Source organism: Hyla sarda, chromosome 6 (genome assembly GCF_029499605.1).
Source record: "Hyla sarda isolate aHylSar1 chromosome 6, aHylSar1.hap1, whole genome shotgun sequence".
Taxonomy (NCBI): Eukaryota; Metazoa; Chordata; class Amphibia; order Anura; family Hylidae; genus Hyla; species Hyla sarda.
The window spans coordinates 79580530-79605969 of NC_079194.1; the positions used below are offsets into that span (position 1 = coordinate 79580530).

The following is a 25440-nucleotide window of genomic DNA, read 5'->3' on the forward strand; positions in this document are numbered from 1 at the left end:
CCACCACAGCCAGACTGGAACTAAAAAGCAACCCTGGCACATAAACCACACCAGCCAAAATACTGTATTACCTCTCATCCATAAAAGATGAAAGGTGATATAAAAGAAGAATGAGGCCCAATAGCAAATATCAAAATGGGCATCCTATTATAACATCTGATTTTTTCCACTGATTATTTCCCCTCTTTTTCCATGACCCATATGGGGCCCTCTCTCCAAGGGCCCCATAGTAGCCGCATGGTCTTCTACTATGGTACAAGCACTTTTGCTCTAACCCCATAGTGCAGAATTTGGCCATCCTTTACCACTCCCCAACACATACTCATCACCATCAGGGAGCAGCATAACCTAATTTTGTAAGCCGGGAATATGTGTATTCTACCATTTTAGATTCACCAATATGACAAATATTAACCCCTACAGTGACCATAAAGTAGTAGGTACCAATTCTATGCAGACTCTGCAGACTATATAAGTGATTACAGTGCAGTGACTGTGACTGCTACCCCTTTTCTTTCCTTCTGCATCCAGCCCACCATGATGACTTCTTCCTGCCATGACTCAATTCCACAGAATCTGCTAGATAAACCATGTCCTATCATTAGTTTGCCACATAATGTATTCCCTTTCTAGGTGCCCCAAAGTTAAAGTGTCCACATCCACTAACGATGCCCCCTTTTATGCCCCCATACAGTAGGTTATTAAGTTGGTAGGACCCCCTTTTGGGAGATAGGTAAAATCCCTATATAGTAGGTAGGCAGACTCCTATCTGTTAGATTCTCATATCATGGGTAGGTAGGGCTCCAATTAGGTAGGTGGCCAAGCTAGTAAGTAAACCTCATTAGGTGCCTTGCCCCTGTCACGGTGCCGGCTGGCAGGTAGTGGATCCTCTGTGCCAGAGAGGGATTGGCGTGGACCGTGCTAGTGGATCGGTTCTAAGTCACTACTGGTTTTCACCAGAGCCCGCCGCAAAGCGGGATGGTCTTGCTGCGGCGGTAGTGACCAGGTCGTATCCACTAGCAACGGCTCAACCTCTCTGGCTGCTGAAGATAGGCGCGGTACAAGGGAGTAGACAGAAGCAAGGTCGGACGTAGCAGAAGGTCGGGGCAGGCAGCAAGGATCGTAGTCAGGGGCAACGGCAGGAGGTCTGGAACACAGGCTAGGAACACACAAGGAAACGCTTTCACTGGCACGATGGTAACAAGATCCGGCAAGGAAGTGCAGGGGAAGTGAGGTGATATAGGGAAGTGCACAGGTGATCAGACTAATTGGAACCACTGCGCCAATCAGCGGCGCAGTGGCCCTTTAAATCGCAAAGACCCGGCGCGCGCGCGCCCTAGGGAGCGGGGCCGCGCGCGCCGGGACAGGACCGACGGAGAGCGAGTCAGGTACGGGAGCCGGGGTGCGCATCGCGAGCGGGCGCTACCCGCATCGCGAATCGCATCCCGGCTGGAGGCGGTATCGCAGCGCCCCGGGTCAGTGGATCTGACCGGAGCGCTGCAGTGAGGAGAGTGTAGCGAGCGCTCCGGGGAGGAGCGGGGACCCGGAGCGCTCGGCGTAACAGTACCCCCCCCCTTGGGTCTCCCCCTCTTCTTAGAGCCTGAGAACCTGAGGAGCAGACTTTTGTCTAGGATATTGTCCTCAGGTTCCCAGGATCTCTCTTCTGGACCACAACCCTCCCAATCCACTAAAAAAAAGGTTTTCCCTCTGACCTTTTTGGATGCCAGAATCTCTTTGACGGAGAAGATGTCCGAGGAGCCGGAAACAGGAGTGGGAGGAACAGATTTGGGAGAGAAACGGTTGATGATAAGTGGTTTAAGAAGAGAAACGTGAAAGGCATTAGGAATACGAAGAGAAGGAGGAAGAAGAAGTTTGTAAGAGACAGGATTAATCTGGCACAAAATTTTGAAAGGACCAAGATAGCGTGGTCCCAACTTGTAGCTAGGGACACGGAAGCGGACATATTTAGCGGAGAGCCATACCTTGTCTCCAGGGGAAAAAATGGGAGGAGCTCTTCTTTTCTTATCCGCGAACTTCTTCATGCGTGATGAAGCCTGTAAGAGAGAATTTTGGGTCTCTCTCCATATGATGGAAAGGTCACGAGAAATTTCATCCACAGCGGGCAGACCAGAGGGCAAGGGGGTAGGGAGGGGGGGAAGAGGGTGACGGCCGTACACCACGAAAAATGGGGATTTGGAGGAAGATTCAGAGACTCTGAAGTTATACGAGAATTCAGCCCATGGTAGAAGATCTGCCCAGTCATCCTGGCGGGAGGAAACAAAATGTCGTAAATAATCACCCAAGACCTGGTTAATTCTTTCTACTTGTCCATTGGATTGAGGATGATATGCAGAAGAAAAATTTAATTTAATCTTGAGTTGTTTACAGAGAGCCCTCCAGAATTTAGACACGAATTGGACGCCTCTATCCGAGACAATCTGCGTAGGCAACCCGTGAAGACGAAAAATGTGTACAAAAAATTGTTTAGCCAACTGAGGCGCTGAAGGAAGACCAGGAAGAGGGATGAAATGTGCCATTTTGGAGAATCGATCAACGACCACCCAAATAACAGTGTTGCCACGGGAAGGGGGTAAGTCAGTGATAAAATCCATACCAATCAGAGACCAAGGCTGTTCGGGGACAGGCAGAGGATGAAGAAAACCAGCGGGCTTCTGGCGAGGAGTCTTATCCCGGGCACAGATAGTGCAGGCTCGCACAAAGTCCACAACATCCGTCTCCAGAGTCGGCCACCAATAGAAGCGAGAGATGAGTTGCACAGATTTCTTGATGCCCGCATGACCTGCGAGATGGGAGGAGTGACCCCACTTGAGGATTCCGAGGCGTTGGCGTGGAGAAACAAAGGTCTTTCCTGGGGGAGTTTGCCTGATGGAGGCTGGAGAAGTGGAAATCAGGCAGTCAGGAGGAATGATGTGTTGCGGAGAGAGTTCAATTTCAGAAGCATCCGAGGAACGAGAGAGAGCATCGGCCCTAATGTTCTTATCGGCAGGCCGAAAGTGAATTTCAAAATTAAATCGGGCAAAGAACAGAGACCACCTGGCCTGGCGAGGATTCAGCCGTTGGGCAGACTGGAGGTAGGAGAGGTTCTTGTGATCGGTGTAAATAATAACTGGAAACCTTGATCCCTCCAGCAGATGCCTCCATTCCTCAAGTGCTAATTTAATGGCTAGAAGCTCTCGATCCCCGATGGAGTAGTTCCTCTCCGCCGGAGAGAAGGTCCTAGAAAAAAAACCACAAGTAACAGCATGCCCGGAAGAATTTTTTTGTAGAAGGACAGCTCCAGCTCCCACTGAGGAGGCATCAACCTCCAATAGGAAGGGTTTGGATGGGTCAGGTCTGGAGAGCACGGGAGCCGAAGAAAAGGCAGACTTGAGCCGTTTAAAGGCGTCTTCCGCTTGAGGAGGCCAAGACTTGGGATCGGCATTTTTTTTGGTTAAAGCCACGATAGGAGCCACAATGGTAGAAAAATGTGGAATAAATTGCCTGTAATAATTGGCGAACCCCAAAAAACGTTGGATAGCACGGAGTCCGAAGGGGCGTGGCCAATCTAAGACGGCAGAGAGTTTGTCTGGATCCATTTGTAGTCCCTGGCCAGAGACCAAGTATCCTAGGAAAGGAAGAGATTGGCATTCAAACAGACATTTCTCTATTTTGGCATAGAGTTGATTGTCACGAAGTCTCTGAAGAACCATACGGACATGCTGGCGGTGTTCTTCTAGATTGGCAGAAAAAATCAGGATATCGTCCAGATATACAACAACACAGGAGTATAAGAGATCACGAAAAATTTCATTAACAAAGTCTTGGAAGACGGCAGGGGCGTTGCACAGGCCAAAGGGCATGACCAGATACTCAAAGTGTCCATCTCTGGTGTTAAATGCCGTTTTCCATTCATCCCCCTCTCTGATGCGGATGAGATTATAAGCACCTCTTAAGTCCAGTTTGGTAAAGATGTGGGCACCTTGGAGGCGATCAAAGAGTTCAGAGATGAGGGGTAGGGGGTAGCGGTTCTTAACCGTGATTTTATTAAGACCGTGGTAGTCAATGCAAGGACGTAGGGAGCCATCTTTTTTGGACACAAAGAAAAATCCGGCTCCGGCAGGAGAGGAGGATTTACGGATAAAGCCCTTTTTTAAATTTTCCTGGACGTATTCAGACATGGCAAGAGTCTCTGGGGCGGACAGAGGATAAATTCTGCCCCGGGGTGGAGTAGTGCCCGGGAGGAGGTCGATAGGACAATCATAAGGCCTGTGAGGAGGTAGAGTCTCAGCTTGTTTTTTGCAAAAAACATCCGCAAAGTCCATATAGGCCTTAGGGAGGCCGGTTACAGGAGGAACTACAGAGTCACGGCAAGGGTTACTGGGAACCGGTTTTAGGCAGTCCTTGGAACAAGAGGGCCCCCAACTCTTGATCTCCCCAGTGGACCAATCCAGGGTTGGGGAATGAAGTTGAAGCCAGGGAAGTCCAAGGAGAATTTCAGAAGTGCAATTGGGGAGGACCAAAAGTTCAATCCTCTCGTGATGAGATCCGATGCACATTAGAAGGGGCTCCGTGCGGAAACGTATGGTACAGTCCAATCTTTCATTGTTTACACAATTGATGTAGAGGGGTCTGGCGAGACTGGTCACTGGGATGTTGAACCTGTTGACGAGAGAGGCCAAAATAAAATTTCCTGCAGATCCGGAGTCCAAGAAGGCCATAGTAGAGAAGGAGAAGGCAGAGGCAGATATCCGCACAGGCACAGTAAGACGTGGAGAAGCAGAGTAGACATCAAGGACTGTCTCACTTTTGTGCGGAGTCAGCGTACGTCTTTCCAGGCGGGGAGGACGGATAGGACAATCCTTCAGGAAGTGTTCGGTACTAGCACAGTACAGGCAGAGATTCTCCATGCGGCGTCGTGTCCTCTCTTGAGGTGTCAGGCGAGACCGGTCGACCTGCATAGCCTCCACGGCGGGAGGCACAGGAACAGATTGCAGGGGACCAGAGGAGAGAGGAGCCGGGGAGAAGAAACGCCTCGTGCGAACAGAGTCCATATCCTGGCGGAGCTCCTGACGCCTTTCGGAAAAACGCATGTCAATGCGAGTGGCTAGGTGAATGAATTCATGTAGATTAGCAGGGATTTCTCGTGCGGCCAGAACATCTTTAATGTTGCTGGATAGGCCTTTTTTAAAGGTCGCGCAGAGGGCCTCATTATTCCAGGATAATTCTGAAGCAAGGGTACGGAATTGTACGGCATACTCGCCAACGGAAGAATTACCCTGGACCAGGTTCAACAGGGCAGTCTCAGCAGAAGAGGCTCGGGCAGGTTCCTCAAAGACACTTCGGATTTCCGAGAAGAAGGAGTGTACAGAGGCAGTGACGTCCCAGAGCGGTGTGGCCCAAGACAGGGCTTTTCCAGACAGAAGGCTGACTACGAAAGCCACCTTAGACCTTTCAGTGGGAAACTGGTCCGACATCATCTCCAAGTGCAGGGAACATTGGGAAAGAAAGCCACGGCAAAACTTAGAGTCCCCATCAAATTTATCCGGCAAGGATAGGCGTAGACCAGAAGCGGACACTCGCTGCGGAGGAGGTGCAGGAGCTGGCGGAGGAGATGATTGCTGAAGCTGTGGTAGTAACTGCTGTAGCATAACGGTCAGTTGAGACAGCTGTTGGCCTTGTTGCGCTATCTGTTGTGACTGCTGGGCGACCACCGTGGTGAGGTCAGCGACAACTGGCAGAGGAACTTCAGCGGGATCCATGGCCGGATCTACTGTCACGGTGCCGGCTGGCAGGTAGTGGATCCTCTGTGCCAGAGAGGGATTGGCGTGGACCGTGCTAGTGGATCGGTTCTAAGTCACTACTGGTTTTCACCAGAGCCCGCCGCAAAGCGGGATGGTCTTGCTGCGGCGGTAGTGACCAGGTCGTATCCACTAGCAACGGCTCAACCTCTCTGGCTGCTGAAGATAGGCGCGGTACAAGGGAGTAGACAGAAGCAAGGTCGGACGTAGCAGAAGGTCGGGGCAGGCAGCAAGGATCGTAGTCAGGGGCAACGGCAGGAGGTCTGGAACACAGGCTAGGAACACACAAGGAAACGCTTTCACTGGCACGATGGCAACAAGATCCGGCAAGGAAGTGCAGGGGAAGTGAGGTGATATAGGGAAGTGCACAGGTGATCAGACTAATTGGAACCACTGCGCCAATCAGCGGCGCAGTGGCCCTTTAAATCGCAAAGACCCGGCGCGCGCGCGCCCTAGGTAGCGGGGCCGCGCGCGCCGGGACAGGACCGACGGAGAGCGAGTCAGGTACGGGAGCCGGGGTGCGCATCGCGAGCGGGCGCTACCCGCATCGCGAATCGCATCCCGGCTGGAGGCGGTATCGCAGCGCCCCGGGTCAGTGGATCTGACCGGAGCGCTGCAGTGAGGAGAGTGTAGCGAGCGCTCCGGGGAGGAGCGGGGACCCGGAGCGCTCGGCGTAACAGCCCCCTTAATAGTGCCCTTGTTGTACAAATATTCCCTAAATGGTATGTAGACCTTTTATGATACAGATACCGTAGGTAGACTACCCAATATTAAGTAAGTAGGTGGACCCCCAATATTAGATACTTAGGTTTCTCTCCATTTTAGGTAGTTAGACCTTGCATAAGTAGACTGACTTCATTAGGTATTAAGGCAGATCACCATATTACAAAGGTAGCCCCAAATAATCGGTAGGTGGGTCCCCTATATGAACTAGGAAGGTAGAACTGCATTCTGGGTATGTAGGTGACCATACAAGTTAGCTACAGTAGAAAGTAAGTAGCCTGCACATATTAGGCAAGTACAAGTGAGTACAATTGAATACTTTTTTTTGTAAATCTTTTAAAAGGGTCTTGCAGCGCCTTCTTTATTTTTCTTTTTGATCATCAAGATCTTAATGCATGTTTTTTTTTGGAAACCATTAAAGTACTATAATACAAAATATACTAATAAACAGTGGAAGTAACACTATAATTCTACACATTTATGTGATGAGAAACTTAGATATAAAGGAAAGATGTCTATTCTGGGTTGGAATTTGACAGTAGACAATTACATTTGCAGTCACTGTAGATCTTGACATTTGGCAAACTCTATATACAGGGAAATGCTCCTATAGAGGAGTCAGTGACAGATACTGATAATGTGTTTGTACTTAGTCTGAGATCTGATCTGTCACACAAAGCTGGCAGATATAGGAGCGGGGCCGGAAACACAGGAGAGTGGATGCTGGGTGACTGTCTAGATTAGAATCAGGTCAAGGATGGGAGACATCTGAGGGAAGGAGAAGGAGATGAACTAGCAGTGGAGCGTAGACTTTCATTTCTTATTGTATATTTTAGTGAATGACAGAACGTGCTGGGTTTGGAATGAACTGTAAAGAGGAGACATCCACAGGCCAGTACTCAGCGTTCTGCATCATTCTGCATTATTATTCATACAGGAAAGTGATGTACCAAGTGAGTGATAGACTTGGCTGCTATCATGTTCTTAATAGAAAAACTGACACTGAGAAATTTATATTCAATGGATATTTTTTTTATATGTGACAGATGTGATATAGAGTACATACATAGTTGTCTTCTGTTGTGGTGAAAAATGATACGGACCTCTGTACTCTCAGAACTTTATTATTAAAGTCATTCACTCGAGAAGTCACCCTGACCTGTACAGTCATCCCTCAACTTACAATGGCCTCGACAGACAATAGTTTCAACATACAATGGTCTTTTCTGGACCATTGTAAGTTGAAACAAGACTCAACATACAATGCTACGGACAGTCCAGATCTGTGAAACTTGTCAATGAACTGACCAACCAGAATGGGCATTCACTGGTAAAACTCCTGTATTACTGAAGCGTATGCACTGACTGGTGTCTGGTAGCGCCCCCTACAGTACAGGGTGGTACCACATGTTCTGTACTACTCTTTGGGCCAGGGTTAGCTGCTCGTTTGGACACCATGTTACTTTTTTTTAGGACATTGCGTGCACTGTACAGGACCCCGAAGAAGCTCCTGCCCTCTACATAGACCAGTGCTTCACAAGCAGGGTGCCCCCAGCTGTTGCAAAACTACAACTCCCAGCATGCCCGGACAGCCTTTGGCTGTCCGGGCATGCTGGGAGTTGTAGTTTTGCAACAGCTGGAGGCTCCCTGCTTGGGAAACACTGACATAGACAGTGATTTACAGCTCCTAGCAGCTCTCTTACTTTTATATGTAAGGACTTGCTACATCTTTATTAGTTCTCTACTTATTTTTCTTTAATTCTCACTTTTTCCTATTTTTGGATGACATTTTGGGGCTTCAGAACCAATTACCAGGTTTCCATAGAGTTATGGTCTCAACATACAATGGTCGTCCTGGAACCAATTAATATTGTAACTTGAGGGACCACTGTACTGCACACGTCTGTCAACAGTAAGTTCTTTCGTGCATATTTGGAATATCTCAAATGCTACTATATTCTAAAACATCTCAGACTTCCCATCCTTATGTGAAAGGTTAGATTTAGCACAGATGGACATTATAGGCCAAAAAGTGTTTAAGTAAAACATTAAGAAAAAGATTTATCAAGCTCCGTAGTAGATTTTTTTTTTTGCGTAAAAAAGTTGTACGTACTTGCGCACGTGCAACTTTCCTATACATGCTACGACTTTTTGATTTTTGCTTATTCCAAAACACGTTTCTTAAATCTGCTCACGTAGCAATTTTTTATTTTTACTTTGCAGTGGTCATGTATTTATCAAATGCGATAGTTGCTATTTATGAAGAAAAAAAGTCGCATCTCCATTTAAAAGTCGCCTATGTATTCCAGGTCCAACCTGGCTTATAGAAAGTGCATACGTCTGCAGAAAAGGACATTAACACCCACTTTAACAACTGTTCTTGTTCTGCCTGATGAAATAAAGCTACTACATTAATGTTAATGTTAATTATAGAAAAAATTAACTATATAACTAATAACTATTCATTTTAAGGTTGAAAATACACACTGCACACCTTGTTAATTGTAGGACACATACATTCTGGCGTACCCACGAAATTTTAAAATGAATGTTGTATTAAAATAGAATAAGGCTCAAAATAATTGTGTAAGAATTTTTACAGACTACGTAAATAACCCATATGTGGCACAAAAAGTTTTCCTTAAAAAAACAGAAACATCCATAGTAATATAGCTTCATGCACATTTTGGGGTGGGTAACGTACCGAGCCGTTTCCGTTTTTTTTTGTTTTTGTGGCTTCACTATTGTTTATGTGCCTGTTTTTTGCTGTGCTGTCTTCCTTCCAGCCTCAGCGCAGCAACGCAAGACTCCGCCCACCAACGTCACCAAATCTAGGCTCAATATTAAACAGAAAAGCCTCCAGAGTATGGATATTCATGGTAAGGCATAGTATGTTTTTAATATTTTTTCATTTCTGAGGAGGGTGGATGGTTGTTGCCGGATAGTTGGAGTGCAGCTATTTAGTGCCAGGCAGGCTAGTCAGGGTGTCACCCGGTGCAGTGCATCCCCCCCCCATCCCCCCTCCCCTTCACGCTCTATCAACGCTACTGGTAATAAAGGGTAGATAAAGAACTAGGGCTATCAACATAAGGGAAAACTTTTTTGCTTTAAAAAATGCTTTTGTAAGCGGGTTTCCCGAGTTTTGCTTACTTGCGATTTATTTATCAAGGTCGTGCGACTATTTGATAAATAGGTCGCGTGTAAGCAAAAGTAAGTTAAAAAAAAAATGTCATATAAAAGCCATATGTTTGAAAAATAATAAATCTCCTTCTATATATATATATATATATATATATATATATATATATAGATAGATATAGATATATAAATTTTGCATTGCGATTGTATTGACTTACAGATGAAGGTAGCAGAGCTGTGTAAGGGGCATGCAGAGATTAAAGTTGTGCAGAGGGAACATGCAGGAAGCAGAGCTACAGTTTGTGTAAGGGACAGGGAATTCAGGGTCTGCTAAGTGATGGGGGATGTCACACTCCAAGACCTACTAATAAAGTTGGGTGAGGAAGCTTCACTGTAACTATAAGTGGGCTCCGGTGGCTTGAATGTTTGTAAGGGTATTGTTACTTTCAATATCCATAGAATAGAGGATAAGTGTCTGATCTCAGAATGGAATGGCCCCCTGAGTCTCACCTCAGAATGGAGCAGAGAATCATGCAAGCCGAGGTGCCTGTTCTTGAGTTTGCTGGGGCCCCCATGGTCAGAACCTCCTTGTTAGCTACTTATCCCCTATTCTGAATGGCACAGATGTAGAGAAGGACAATCAAGTAATTAAGGAACTGGGTGGATTGTAGAACTAAAAGAAGGGTTACCATATTTAGGAATATTTATTTTGGATGTGTCAAAATGAGTGTTAGGAGGAATCTAATCACTATGCATAACTATAGCAAAGGACAGTGCAGAGACCTGTCTTATGATCCTGCATAGGTGACCTTAAACAAACCAAAAGTCACTACCGTATATACTCGAGTATAAGCCGAGTTTTTCAGCACAATTTTTCTCTGGTTATACTTAAGTGAACTCTCCGCCTGTCAATCCCTTCTCAGTGGTCTTCAACCTGCGGACCTCCAGAGGTTGCAAAACTACAATTCCCAGCATGCCCGGACAGGCATCTGCTGTCCGGGCATGCTGGGAGTTGTCGTTTTGAAACCTCTGGAGGTCCGCAGGTTGAAGACCACTGTGGCCTTTGTCATCATCCAGACCCCCCCCCCCTTTAGTTTTCTACTCACCTCCCCTCGGTGGGACGTTAGGGTGAGCTGGTCCAGGCCACTTCATTCCGAAGTGTCCATTTTCACCAGGGGGGCATTCTTCTCCGCTCTCCGGGCCTGCCCCGGAATAGTGAAGTTGCCTTGATGACGACGCACAGGAACGTGCATGAACGTCCCTGTGCGTTGTCGTCAAGGCAACGTCACTAGTCCGGGGGTCTGGATGATGACGAAGGTTGCAGTGGTCTTCAACCTGCGGACCTCCAGAGGTTCCAAAATTACAACTCCCAGCATGCCCGGAAAGCCGATGGCTGTCCGGGCATGTTGGGAGTTGTAGTTTTGCAACATCTGGAGGTCCGCAGGTTGAAGACCACTGATGAAGGGATTGACAGGCGGTGATGATGAAGGGGGGGGATGTTGACGGGGGTCTGGATGATGACGGGGGTCTGGATGATGACATGGGGGGATGATGTATTTCCCACCCTAGGCTTATAGTCGAGTCAATACATTTTCCTGGGCTTTTGGGGTGAAATTAGGAGCCTCGGTTTATATTCGGGTCAGCTTATACTCGAGTATATACGGTATGTCTAGAGAAAAGAAGATTTCCCCATCTTCAAAAACATTTAAATAAAAAAGGAGAAAGCTCTGAGCCAGCAGAGAATGCTTAGAAATGTCAGCAGAGATTGAACTTTGCAGAATATTGAATGCAGCACAAGAATATAAAACAAATAGTTTTGGAAAATGTTCCTGAATTTTTGGATTAATATGCTATTTGAAGTGAGCATGATTCTAGATTTACCCAGAATTATAAAGCCACCCCTCCCTATGACAAGAGAGACAAATTACCCTTTACTAACAGGCAGATACGTTGCACAGTATTAGCATCTGCTTTTCTAAATGCCCTATGCTAGACCCATATGTTGCTGCCCAAGGTATGGTGCATGGGAGCTGCCAACCATAGCTCAGCTTGATACTGTAACTTGACCTTCTTGTAGCCCCCTGGTTCATTTTACCCAGTGCACCGTCGATCTGCACACATACAGCTAAAAAAAAGGGTTCCACAATGCCCATTGAAACTCTGCAGTTTGAATAGTTCTCTGTTCGCCTGAGCCATACTGCTGTGTCATGATGGGAAGGCTCAGGAATGACCCAGCATGACAGCCATCGCCTACATGGCAGCTTCTGGTTCTTAGAGTGGCTATGGATGCTGTGACTTGTGAGGGAATGTTACATGGGGGCTGTGATCTTGTGATTGTTACCTTGGTGTAACTTTTGAGTAAAGTGGGTTTATACCCTGCAGTCCTTTATTCAAACCAATGGGGGCTTGGGATAATATTAGTATTGTACCCCATTTTCCAGCCTTAGGGCCATTTGGTGTGTGATGGTCCCTAATGCTCACCATCTTGACGCAAAGGAGGTGGCCACCGACCCAGTCACTGAGATAGTCACCGCTGCGGCCAGTGGTTGGATGAGGGTGCACCCCCCTGTATTGAGATATTTTAGGAAGTGGTGAGCATTGGCAACAAGGCACCATCAGAATGTTTGCAGCAGGGGATCCGACAGGTGAGTAATGATTTTTCAGATAAGCCTGGCTACTTACTTCCCTGGACAACTTGTTTAAACAAAAACAAAAATGATGTTCAATGCTGGACATATGTTTTGAATAAAATTATCCTTCCTGACATTCTTTTAAAAACATGTTCTTGTTCTCTGCAGCTTCTCATTTTGACACAGAAGATGAAAGCTTTTATAGGTATAACAAGGTATCTAAATGAAAGGGTCTCAGGATTGCTATAATGGGGGAGGGTGCGGCAACAATGCGAGCTAAAGACCTACATTTGCATGTTGCTATTTATATAGTATATTTCAAATTGCCTATCATCTTCAAGCTAAATTGAATGTTGATTCTGAGAATGAGTGACGTAGACACTTTACTTTAACATTTGGTGTTTCAAGATTGACAGTTCCAGAACTGTTCTAAGTACTTGATATGTGCAATATGTTCGAAGATTTAAAAAGGTTATCCAGGATTAGAAAAACAAAGCTAAGTAGTGTCCTACTACGTACCCTGGGGGACTTGTCGGTTGGGTATTATGCTGTTATCTAGGTCTAAGCAATAAACATTCGGCATTATAGTGAATAGTAAAGGTGTTCTTGTATCTACTTCTCCTGTAATTGACCGGGCGTACAATTTTTTTTTACCATTTCTTCCTTCACTACCTGCTCTTACCTGTGCTGGTGACATAACTCTGAGTGAACTCCACTCGTCTGACCTGTTGTCCATCTCTTCTATCTGCCAGCCCTTACCTACTACTTGAGTGACTATTCCTCTGCTACATCCTTCGGTACCTCCGTACATAAACAAGTGACCATAATGAGGGGGTCTCAGCACCTAGCTTTTTACAGAAAGATTCCCTTTGTTGCCCATAGAAACCAATCAGAGCTTTCATTTTACTAGAGCGATATGAGAAATGAAAGCTGAGCTGTGATTGGTTGCTATGGGCAACAAAGAGAATCTTACTGTAAAAGCGCTAGGTGCTGAGATCCCCACTGACCAGTAGAATGAGTGGGGATAAACGCACAGTAGCACACTTTAATCTCAGACTTTACTCGCCAAATTAGTGAACTTTTTGTGGCTGTCCCATAGACTTATAATGGAACAGCGATACAAAAATTGCAGAGAGTCGTTGATCAGGATATCATCGCATATCCTTACTCGTTCTCCTGATCATTGGGGTCTCTGACAGATAAAAACATTTGACATGTTTCTGTGACATGTTAATATTTTTTTTTATGACAGGGACACTTTAAAGGGGTATTCCAGGAAAAAACTTTATATGTATATATCAATTGGCTCCAGAAAGTTGAACAGATTTTTAAATACTTCTATTAAAAAATCTCAATCCTTCCAATAATTATAAGCTGCTGAATTTGAGTTGTTCTTTTCTGTCTGGCAACAGTGCTCTCTGCTGATGTCTCTGCTTGTCTCGGGAACTGCACAGAATAGAAGAGGTTTGCTATGGGGATTTGCTTCTACTCTGGACAGTTGCCGAGACAGGTATCATCAGAGAGCCCTTAGACAGAAAAGAACAACTCTACTTCAGCAGCTCAGAAGTACTGAAAGGATTAAGATTTTTTTAATAGAAGTAATTTACAAATCTGTTTAACTTTCTGGAGCCAGTTGATATATAAGAAAAAGGTTTTTCCTGGATAACCCCTATAAAGTAAATGTATAACCTAGATTTTTTTTTTTACTGATTAGAGTATGTAGCTCTGTTATTTTACTAGTAATATGTAACTAAATAGCCAATTGAGTATTACCAGTTCGAGGCATGTTTCTATGCTGTCGAAGACCATCCAATCCAAGATGACAGCGCCAGAGAGTGTAGGACACTTCATCAGCTGCCCTATTGGCTATTTGGGCATACATTTTTATTTAGAAAAACAGAGAAATGGCACAGCTACAAAAAACATGCTCCAGAATTGTTATTTTTTGGGGAATATGCTCATAATATGTTCATAATACTGCACATCTATCAATGCCTCACAATGCAACATGTATATACTGTGGTATATATATACTGTGGTATACACTCATGAACATCTGTAAGCTTGTATGCCAGTCTGCAGGACTCCTTAGAAGAGGGGTGAAGAACATCTGGTCCACAGGCTTTATAAGGCCCACAGCATCATTCTATCTGCCCCACCTGTAATGCTGCAGCATTTTGGTGAGGACGATGATGACAGGACAAGCTAGGACACCTGTGGCCTAAGGATGCAGTCAGTTTCATGCCTGAAACCCCTAGAGGTTAGGGACTTCTCTGGGATGCACAAAGAGTGATTTATCCTGTACATCCTGAAGGTGCTCCCAGCCTCTAGTGGCTGCAGGAAGATGCTGCGATAACTAAGGGGTATACATGGTTAGTATGTGCTTTTTTTTTTTTTTTAATCCTCTGGGTCTTACCTAAATGGGCAAGATACCTACAGGAGCGAACTATACAAAGAATGACAGATGCAAACCTTAAAAAGCAGTTACGTATAATAACAATCAATCACAGCTGACATCCCATGCCTCACCAAAGAGAAGCAGTTCCAGCCATTACATTGAGAGTAAGCTAATTGAATGTTTGACCAAATTTAGTGGCTAATTTTTAGGTTGATGATTTTTCATGACCCACAAATGATCTTATAAATATCCAAATGTCTCTTGGCAAAAAACAGGTTTCCCACTCCTGTATTAGAGCCTCCATATTCTATTGTATGACCTCCATCAGGTTCCAAATGTACAGAGATATTCTTTTATAAATGCAATGTGACCATAAGCAATAATCCTTACACAGTTGAATAAGCGGCTGATATTAGGGACACCATTGTAAGTAATTCAGATACTTATTAACTATACGCGGGAGAAAAGTTTAATTAACTGGAAATGAACAAATATACAAAAGATCAAAAACAGCCTGGGCAGATTCTGAGCTTGAACCCTGACTACTTTTTATTATACCATGTAATGAATATGGCACTTTCTGTAGGCGAGGGTGCTCAGTTTAGGGTCCCAAACCGTATAGACAAGAATACAAAGTAATGTGGCACTCTACTTGAGTGAATAATTAGAAGATTTTTTATTTATGAAATCCAATGAACATAGTGATGTTTTGGTCAATTCAGATCTTTATCAGACTGGATTGCTGCGAAGGAAAGGAGACAAGGGTAAATAGTGGTCAGGTACTATGCTTTAAGAAAGGTGTATAGCGACCATAGTTGCAAGGAGGTATATAGGTATATATATATATATATATATATATATATATATATATGTATCTCCTTGTGACTATGGTCGCTAATCACCTTACTTACAGCACAGCACCTGACCGCTATTTACCCTTGACTCCTTTCCTTCGCAGCAATCCAGTCGGATAAAGATCTGAATTGACCAAAACATCACTATGTTCATTGGATTTCATAAATAAAAAATCTTCTAATTATTCACTCAAGTGGAGTGCCACATTACTTTGTATTCTTCTTTATACTATACCAGTTTTCTTACAATTGTGGTCAAACCATCGCACAATGATTCTTAGTGTATGCTGCGACACCAGTTATACTAATAAAAATCTTTGAAATATTAAAAGACAAGAATCATAGCAATCTTTTTTTTTTCTCAGAATAAATGGAGACATGCTTTGATTTATTTAGATTTATTCTAATATATATATATATATATATATATATATATATATATATTTTTTTTTTTTTTTTTTCCCGTTTCTGGACATAATGTAGATAACAACTGCATACATTGGAGTCTGTGATGGATTCCTGCATACATAACCTTCAGTGAATTGGCAGGATGTATTAACATTTAATTTATCACACTATGACCTTGTTCCCATGAAAAGTAGATGTATCAAATATTTTCTATGATCTATCGGTTGCTGGTATGTCATTTGTCTTGGATTCAATCTTGGTAAGCGTCTTCTCTTCTTAACCATGATACTATAAAATGTAGCAAATGTAGAAGCAAAATGAATGCAATAATATGCTATTAATGCGTCGGATCAGCCGGAGGTATGAGTGGGAGGATATGCTTCTCATTTACTCCTATTATGTGTAAATATAGTTATGTTGTGAATGACCTTAGTGCTGTAACAACCACTGCTCCAGTAAGAATAATGAAGGACCTTAGTGCTGTGACAACCACTGCTCCAGTAAGAATAATGAAGGACCTTAGTGCTGTGACAACCACTGCTCCAGTAAGAATAATGAAGGCTCTCAGAGGGATGTTTTACCTGAAAATTGTTAGGTTAAATAATATTTTTTATCAAATTAGGATTTCCTTACAATTTGCTGTGCAGATTTAGCTTTTAGCATCCGTAGACAGCATGAAAGCAAGAACCATGTACTAGAAGGGCCATCTACATAGAAGCCAATGGCTTTATGGCTAATAGTAGAGCTGGATCAGGCCAGATGCCTTTGGGCAATTGATGGGAGACAGTCTTCATTTTAGGTTGCCACCCCTTTTTTTTTGTATTAAAACAAAAATGATAATTAAATAAATGATAAAGTAAAAATAAATAAAATCTACTTAAAAAATAAATGTACAATATATATATATATATATATATATATATATATATATATATATGATCAGCTTCCTGTCATTATAATAGTGGTATATTTTTAAATGTGTATGATGGACACAGGCAGCAGGAACCAGGGAAGGTACACTGTATTAGACACTTTGTAAAAGAAAAGACTTGTGCAAAGGAAAAGTGAAACAGTTGCCCGTAGCAACCAATCTGATCATTTCTTTTATTTTTCAGAGTCCTTTTCAAAAATTAAAGAAGCAATCTGATTGGTTTCTATGGGTAACTGGTGAACTTTTCGTCTGCACAGGGTTTGCAAAATTCCACCCATCTGTATTGTTTTTAGAAGGGTGGCATAGAACAATAACCTGCCACTTGTCATATCCATCAGTGCTTTAGTGGAACTGAAATGTCTATATCAGTGTTTCCTAACCAGTGTAACTCTGGCTGTTGCAAAACTATAGCTCCCAGCATGCCCAGACAGCCTTTGGTAGTCTAAACATCTCCCATGGGGAAATTGTAGTTTTGCAACAGCTGGGGGGAGCCCTGATTGGAAAATACTGGTCAATCTGGGAGAAAATGTGTAATGTCCAGGGGCGGACTTACCGGCCGGTCCATTCGGCCATGGTTTGAAGGCCTGGCCAGGTAAAGGGGCCCACTGCAGCTGCTGGGGATCCAGTAAAGCGCTACTTTCATGTGATGTCTCTCTCTATATAAATATCCCTGCGCAGCTCCTGCTCAGCCTATCATTAGCAGAAACAGGCAGCAGAGCAGGGATGAAAAGGACCTGTTTGTTGGCTCCGCCCCCAGCACAGGAAGAGGATGGGGGCTGAGAGCTGACAGGCCTCCCAGGAACACAGAGGGTCGAGTGATATCCCTGTGTCCTGCCTCTCTCCCCTCTGACCAGCAGTATAACCTGGGGCTGGGGGGGGCGGTTTAAAGTAGCAGCCCAGTGGGGTCACTTTCCCTCTTCCAGTCTCCACAGGTCACCAACAGGTCACATTACCAGAAATTTTTTGGGGGGAAAACGCGGCAAAAATGGTGCAGTTTTACTGCAATTTTTCGAAATCGCTGTAAAACTGCCCATTTTTGCCGCAATTTTTCTAAAAATTGTTCTGGTAATGTGACTTGTTGGTGACCTGTGGACAGTGGAGGACGGAAAGTGACCCCACTGGGGTGACAACATGTGAGCACACTGCTTGTTTATTTATCATTAACGCCTTAAGGGTACATCCACATGTACAGGATCTGATGCATATTTTTCCTGCATATTTTATGCAGCTGACTTTGGAAGCCATTAGCTGTAATAGGTTGCAAAATAAGCTACAGAAAATATGCAGCAGAACCTGTACGTGTGAACATACCCCAAGTGCTTATTCACACGGACGGTTCCGCAGCGTATTTTACACTGCGGATCCGCCGGCAATGGACCCTACAGTGTCTGCTCATAGCGGCAATCCACTGCTACGAGCAGACGCACTTCGAGGTGCATGTTCGCCGCGCGCATGCGCAGTATACTCGCACAAATCACAGCCGCTCCTCCTGTTCCCTGAGCTAGGCCGAGAGCAGCCGCGATGCGTGTGAGTATACTGCGCATGTGCACGGCAAACATGCACATAAAAGCGTGTCTGTTCGTAGATGCGGATTGCCGCTATGAGCAGACACAGATGGAGGCAGCACTGTAGGGTCCAATGTGTCCATGGGTCCAATACGCTGCTGATCCATTCAGGTAAATGAGCCCTAAGGACACAAGGCATAAATGTAAGCATTGTGCCTGCTCCCACTCCCTCTGCTAATGCCAGACATCACCAATCAGGTTCATGTCCGAATAGGGGTGGGGCAGAGGTGTGGCCAGGGGATGACTGGGGGCCCTTGCTTTATTTGTTCCGGGGGGCCCTGAGTGTTGTCAGTCTGCCCCTGGTAATGTCAATTTATTTGCTTTTGTATTTTTCTGTTTGGGTGTGTTTTCACACACTGGTTTGTTCTGAGCAGTTTGCTATTCTCCCTGGATAGGGAATAGGCAAAAGCAATAGATACAACAGCACTCTTGGCAAAAAAAATTTAATAAAGTGAAGGGTGCAGGCTACTGTAAACAAAATCAGTCCATAAATTCCTTCATATCCATAGAAATGAGAAGCAGTGCAGCACTCCATAAAGTGAAAAAATAGTGAATTTATTGCATCAAAAAAGTGTAACAATTAGCAGCGACATTTCTATCCTCTCCAGAATCTTTTTCAAGCTTGAAAAAGATCCTGGAGAGGATCGGAACGTCGCTGCTAATTGTTACACTTTTTTGATGGAATAAATTCACTATTTTTTCACTTTATGGAGTGCTGCACTGCTTCTCATTTTTATGGATAGGGAATAGTTAAAGGGGTATTGCAGATTTTTTTTTTTTTTATTTGACTATGCTACAGGGGCTGTAAAGTTTGTGTAGTTCATTGTGGTGCCAGGGTGTTGCAATGGTGTAGCAGGGTCTGGTGGTATGAACTCTGTGGGGTAAGGTGTTATTAACCCCTGATTATTCGTGATGCCAGGATGTAGTTGTTTTCTGATACGGTCCTGCCGACAACAAACCCAAAAACAGCAGGCAATAAAGGAATTTCCACAGCAGGAATTGAGATGACTGGAACTTTACATAAACTTCTTTGGAAACAATCTTTACATTTATGCAGTTTCTCTAGAGGCAACCGGGATGCAGGATACCTCGTAGGCTTGCTGGCACTTGTCGTATTGAGATTTATGCAGGCCACTGTGCTACTAATTGTATACTTAAGTTGAATAGTAATCACTAGAATTGTAGATAGAGCTTGATAACTCACGTTTTGAAGTGGCTGCAGGTTCTTTAGGCTTTGGCCTAGATGAGATGAATTTAGTAGATGCTTGCTTTGTAGCCAGAAACTAAGAGAGAAGAGAGCTAACTGAGAGACTACAGCCCCTTATATACTAAGGAGGCTGGACTAAAGCCCATTGGTTGCAAAGCCTCTAGGTCCTGTACCCAGGGAACTCTGGGTACATCACATGATAGTAGATCACATGACCCAGGAAAGTCCTGTACATTTGTACAACTTTATATACAAAGAACAATATGTACAATACATTTACAATGCATTTATAGAAAGTGAGCAAGGGGTGAGCCCTGCAGGAGAGCCCTATGGACTGCAGGGACTCTTCCTGAGGGGACTTAGGAAGGGTACAGGACTCTTCCTGAGGGGACTTAGGAAGGGTACAGGACCATGTCCTGTACCGGACACCACATCATAATATAGTGTCTTTACCTGTGTGTGACGGTTTTCTCACAATTCTTATGTGATTTTCACCCCAATATTTATTTTTAACAGCATACAAAATGAATGTTGTCTCAGATTTTTTCCCAGGTTGCAATGTGGCGGAGACCTGACTCACTAATCAGCTGATGACAGGGAGCCTGTCTGCTTCAATGGGTGGAGGGATCGCTTCGTGGGAGAAAGATCAATCTGCAACTAATGCAACAGCTGTAGGCACCCTGATTGAAAACCACAGGTCTTTTTGAATGGATGCAGCTCATTTATATTTCAATGGGTGGGGTGGCTGATGTGTGGGAGGGAGGAAAATGGAATTATGGGATTTGTAGTCAAAAAAAGAAAAGTCAAACAGGAAATACCAGTTCACAAAAAGCTAGCCACAGTATTAATGTAATCTCACAACATAGCCATTTAGCCCCAAGACAAGCACAAATCCTTCCTAAGCATGTCCATTACTGTCTGCCAGGTACATACTAAAATCATCTTATGGTGACCCCTTTAACCCCTTAAGGACCAATCCCATTTTGACCTTAAGGACGAGGCCAATTTTATTTTTGCGTTTTCATTTTTTTCTCCTCGCCTTCTAAAATCCATAACTGTTTTATATTTCCATCTACAGACCCATATAAGGGCTTGTTTTTTTGCATGACCAATTGTACTTTGTAATGAAACCTCTCATTTTACCATAAAATGTATGGCGAACCCAAAAAAATCTAAAACTTTTTGTACAAAATCAGTAATTTAAAATCACCCTATTTTGACCACCTATAACTTTTTCATTTTTTCGTATATGGGGCGGTATGAGGGCTCATTTTTGCACCGTCATCTGTACTTTTAGCGATACCATATTTTCATATATAAAACTTTTAGATAATGTTTTATTCATTTTTTGGGGAATAAAATGGGACAAAAAAGCTGCATTTTTGGACTTATTAATTTTTTTTTACGTTTACGCCGTTCACTGTACGGGATCATTAACCCCTTAAGGACACAGCCCATTTTCACCTCTAGGACGCAGCCCTTTTTTGCACATCTGACCACTGTCACTTTAAACATTAATAACTCTGGAATGCTTTTACTTATCAATCTGATTCCGAGATTGTTTTTTCGTGACATATTCTACTTTAACATAGTGGTAAATTTTTGTGGTAACTTGCATCCTTTCTTGGTGAAAAATCCCAAAATTTGATGAAAAAATTGAAAATTTTGCATTTTTCTAACTTTGAAGCTCTCTGTTTGTAAGGAAAATTGATATTCCAAATATTATTTTTTTTGGATTCACATATACAATATGTCTACTTTATATTTTAATCATAAAATTGACATGTTTTTACTTTTGGAAGACACCAGAGGGCTTCAAAGTTCAGCAGCAATTTTACAATTTTTCACAAAATTTTCAAACTCGCTATTTTTCATGGACCAGTTCAGGTTTGAAGTGGATTTGAAGGGTCTTCATATTAGAAATACCCCATAAATGACCCCATTACAAAAACTGCACCCCCCAAAGTATTCAAAATGACATTCAGTAAGTGTTTTAACCCTTTAGGTGTTTCACGGTAAAAGCAGCAAAGTGAAGGAGAAAATTCAAAATCTTCATTTTTTACACTTGCATGTTCTTGTAGACCCAATTTTTGAATTTTTACAAGGGGTAAAAGGATAAAATTTATACTTGAATTTGTAGCCCAATTTCTCTCGAGTAAGCACATACCTCATATGTCTATGTAAATTGTTCGGCGGGCGCAGTAGAGGGCTCAGAAGCGAAGGAGCGACAAGGGGATTTTGGAGAGTACGTTTTTCTGAAATGGTTTTTTGGGGGCATGTTGCATTTAGGAAGCCCCTATGGTGCCAAAACAGCAAATAAAAAAACATGGCATACCATTTTGGAAACTAGACCCCTTGAGGAAAGTAAAAAGGAATTAAGTGAGCCTTAATACCCCACAGGTGTTTCATGACTTTTGCATATGTAAAAAAAAAAAAAAAAAATTTCACTAAAATGTGTGTTTCCCCCCAAATTTCACATTTTTGCAAGGGTTAATAGCAGAAAATACCCCCCAAAATTTGTAACCCCATCTCTTCTGAGTATGGAGGTACCCCATAAGTTGACCTGAAGTGCATTACGGGCGAACTACAATGCTCAGAAGAGAAGGAGTCATATTTGGCTTTTTGAGAGCAAATTTTGCTCGGGGGGCATGTCGCATTTAGGAAGCCCCTATGGTGCCAGGACAGCAAAAAAAAAACGACATGGCATACCATTTTGGAAACTAGACTCCTTGAGGAACGTAACAAGGGATAAAGTGAACCTTAATACCCCACAGGTGTTTCACGACTTTTGCATATGTAAAAAAAATAATTTTTTTTTTACCAAAAATGCTTGGTTTAGCAAAAATTTAACATTTTTAAAAAAGGTAATAGCAGAAAATACCCCCCAACATTTGAAGCCCAATTTCTCCCGATTCAGAAGACACCCAATATGGGGATGAAAAGTGCTCTGCGGGCGCACTACAGGTCTCAGAAGAGAAGGAGTCACATTTGGCTTTTTGGAAGAAAATTTTGCTCTGGGGGCATGCCGCATTTAGGAAGCACCTATGGTGCCAGGACAGAAAAAAAAAACACATGGCATACCATTTTGGAAACTAGACCCCTTGGGGAACGTAACAAGGGGTAAAGTGAACCTTAATACCCCACAGGTGTTTCACGACTTTTGCATATGTAAAAAAAAAAAAAATATTTTTTTTACACTAAAATGCTTGTTTTCCCCCAAATTTTACATTTTTACAAGGGATAATAGCAGAAAATACCCCCCAAAATTTGTAACCCCATCTCTTCTGAGTATGGAAATACCCAATAAGTGGACGTGAAGTGCACTGGGGGCGAACTACAATGCTCAGAAGAGAAGGAGCATCATTGAGCTTTTGGAGAGAGAATTTGGCCATGTGCATTTCCAAAGCCCCCCGTGGTGCCAGAACAGTGGACCCCCCACATGTGACCCCATTTTTAAAACTACACCCCTCACGGAAGGTAATAAGGGGTGCAGGGAGAATTTACACCCCACTGGCATTTGACGTATCTTTGGAACAGTGGGCTGTGTAAATTAAAAATTTTATTTTTCATTTTCACAGACCCCTGTTTCAAAGATCTGTCAGACACCTGTGGGGTGTAAATGCTCACTATACCCCTTGTTACATTCCGTGAGGGGTGTAGTTTCCAAAATGGGGTCACATGTGGGTATTTATTGTTTTGCACTTATGTCAGAACCACTGTAAAATCAGCCACCCCTGTGAAAATCACCAATTTAGACCTCAAATTTACATGGTGCACTCTCCCTTCTGAGCCTTGTTGTGCGTCCGCAGAACACTTTGCGCCCACATATGGGGTATCTCCGTCCTCAGGAGAAAATGCGTTACAAATTTTGGAGGCTTTTTTTCTTTTACCGCTTGTGAAATTTTAAAGTATGGGGCAACACCAGTATGTTAGTGTACAAAATGTTTTTTTTTTACACTAACATGCTGGTGTAGACCCCAACTTTACCTTTTCATAAGGGGTAAAAGGAGAAAAAGCCCCCCAAAATTTGTTAGCCAATTTCTCCCGAGTACGGCGATACCCCATATGTGGCCCTAAACTGTTGCCTTGAAATACGCCAGGGCTCCAAAGTGAGAGCGCCATGCGCATTTGAGGCCCAAATTAGGGATTTGCATAGGGGTGGACATAGGGGTATTCTAAGCCAGTGATTCCCAAACAGGGTGCCTCCAGCTGTTGCTAAACTCCCAGCATGCTTGGACAGTCAATGGCTGTCCGGAAATGCTGGGAGTTTTTGTTTTGCAACAGCTGGAGGTTCCGTTTTGGAAACACTGCTGTAGGATACGTTTTTCATTTTTATTGGGGGGGAAGGGGTGGTGGTGGGGGGGGGGGGCAGTGTACGTGTGTATATGTAGTGTTTTACTCTTTATTTTATGTTAGTGTAGTGTAGTGTTTTTAGGTTACATTCACACTGACGGCGGATTACACTGAGTCTCCCGCTAGGAGTTTGAGCTGCGGCTGCTGCAGCTCAAACCTGAAGCAGGGAATTCACTGTAATCCGCCGCCAGTGTGAATGTAACCTGTACATTCACATGGGAGGGGGGGGCAAAACTACAACTCCCAGCATGCACTGACAGAACGTGCATGCTGGGAGTTGTAGTTTTGCAACAGCTGGAGGCACACTGGAAAATACTGAGTTGGGTAATAGAACCTATTACCTAACTTGGTATTTCCCAACCAGTGTGCCTCCAGCTGTTGCAGAACTACAACTCTCAGCATGTACTGATTTCCAAAGAGAATGCTGGGAGATGTAGTTATGCAACAGCTGGATGCACGCAAGTACAACTCCCAGCATGCCGAGACAGCCATTTGCTGTTCCTGAATGCTGGGAGTTGTAGTTTTGCAAGATTTAGAGGGGTTCAGGCTAGAGATCACTGACAGTGGTCTCTAAACTGTGGCCCTCCAGATGTTGCAAAACTACAAATCTCAGCATGCTAAGACAGCAAACTGCTGTCTGAGCATGCTGGGAGTTGTAGTTTTGTAATATCTGGAGGGCTACAGTTTAGAGACCACTGTCAGTGATCTCTAGCCTGAACCCCTCTAAATCTTGCAAAACTACAACTCCCAGCATGCCAACACAGCAAACAGCTGTCAAGGCATGGTGGGAGTTGTAGTTTTGCAACATCTGGAGGGCGACAGTTTAGAGACCACTCTCTAAACTGTCGCCCTGCAGATGTTGCTAGGCAACAGACTCTGCACACGCGGCGTCATACTTACCTCCACCGCCGCCGTGATCACAGCCGCCGCCGCCGCCGGGTAAGTGATCGCCGCCGCCGCCGCTACTGCACGGTTCCCCCCGCTGTGCCCGGACACCGATGGGCGGGCATAGCGCGGGGAACCGAACTTTAACCCCCCCGCCCCCAGTCTGCTATTGGTCGGCCGCTCCGCCGATCAATAGCAGGGATAGGAGGGGTGGCAACCCTGCCACCTCACTCCTATCTCTTCAAGGGGGATCGAGGGTGTCTTGGACACCCCCGATCCCCCTTATTTTATCGCGGCGCCGCGATTGATGGGCAGGGGGAGAGCGCTCCCCCTGCAAACACCATAGATGCCGTGATCAGTCTGATCACGGCATCTATGGGGTTAATGCTGCCGGGACCGGCGCGATCGCGGCCCCGGCAGCTGCGGTGGGACTCCGGCTGTGATTGACAGCTGAGTCCCACCCGCGATCTCCTGCGCTGCCCGCGGCAGAGCAGGAGATCGCTTGGACGTATGCATACGTCCATTTGCGCGAACGTGTAATTCGCCTGGA

At 44.2% G+C, this 25440-nt stretch overlaps 1 protein-coding gene across 8 annotated transcripts in view; it reads right to left on the minus strand.

The window, feature by feature from the left end:
* HRH1 (histamine receptor H1) overlaps nucleotides 1-25440 on the minus strand; it is a 266814-nt gene that overhangs the window by 192837 nt on the left and 48537 nt on the right. For 5 of the 8 annotated variants that reach the window (XM_056524284.1, XM_056524283.1, XM_056524276.1 and 2 more), the window contains exon 1: nucleotides 12972-13139. The exons of 1 other annotated variant lie outside the window; for it this stretch is intronic. The gene's annotated coding sequence lies outside the window, so the exon portion shown is untranslated. Of the gene's footprint in view, nucleotides 1-7170; nucleotides 7278-12971; nucleotides 13140-17433; nucleotides 17539-25440 lie in introns of those variants that run through there. 2 more of the 8 variants (XM_056524280.1, XM_056524279.1) reach the window with 2 other exon arrangements.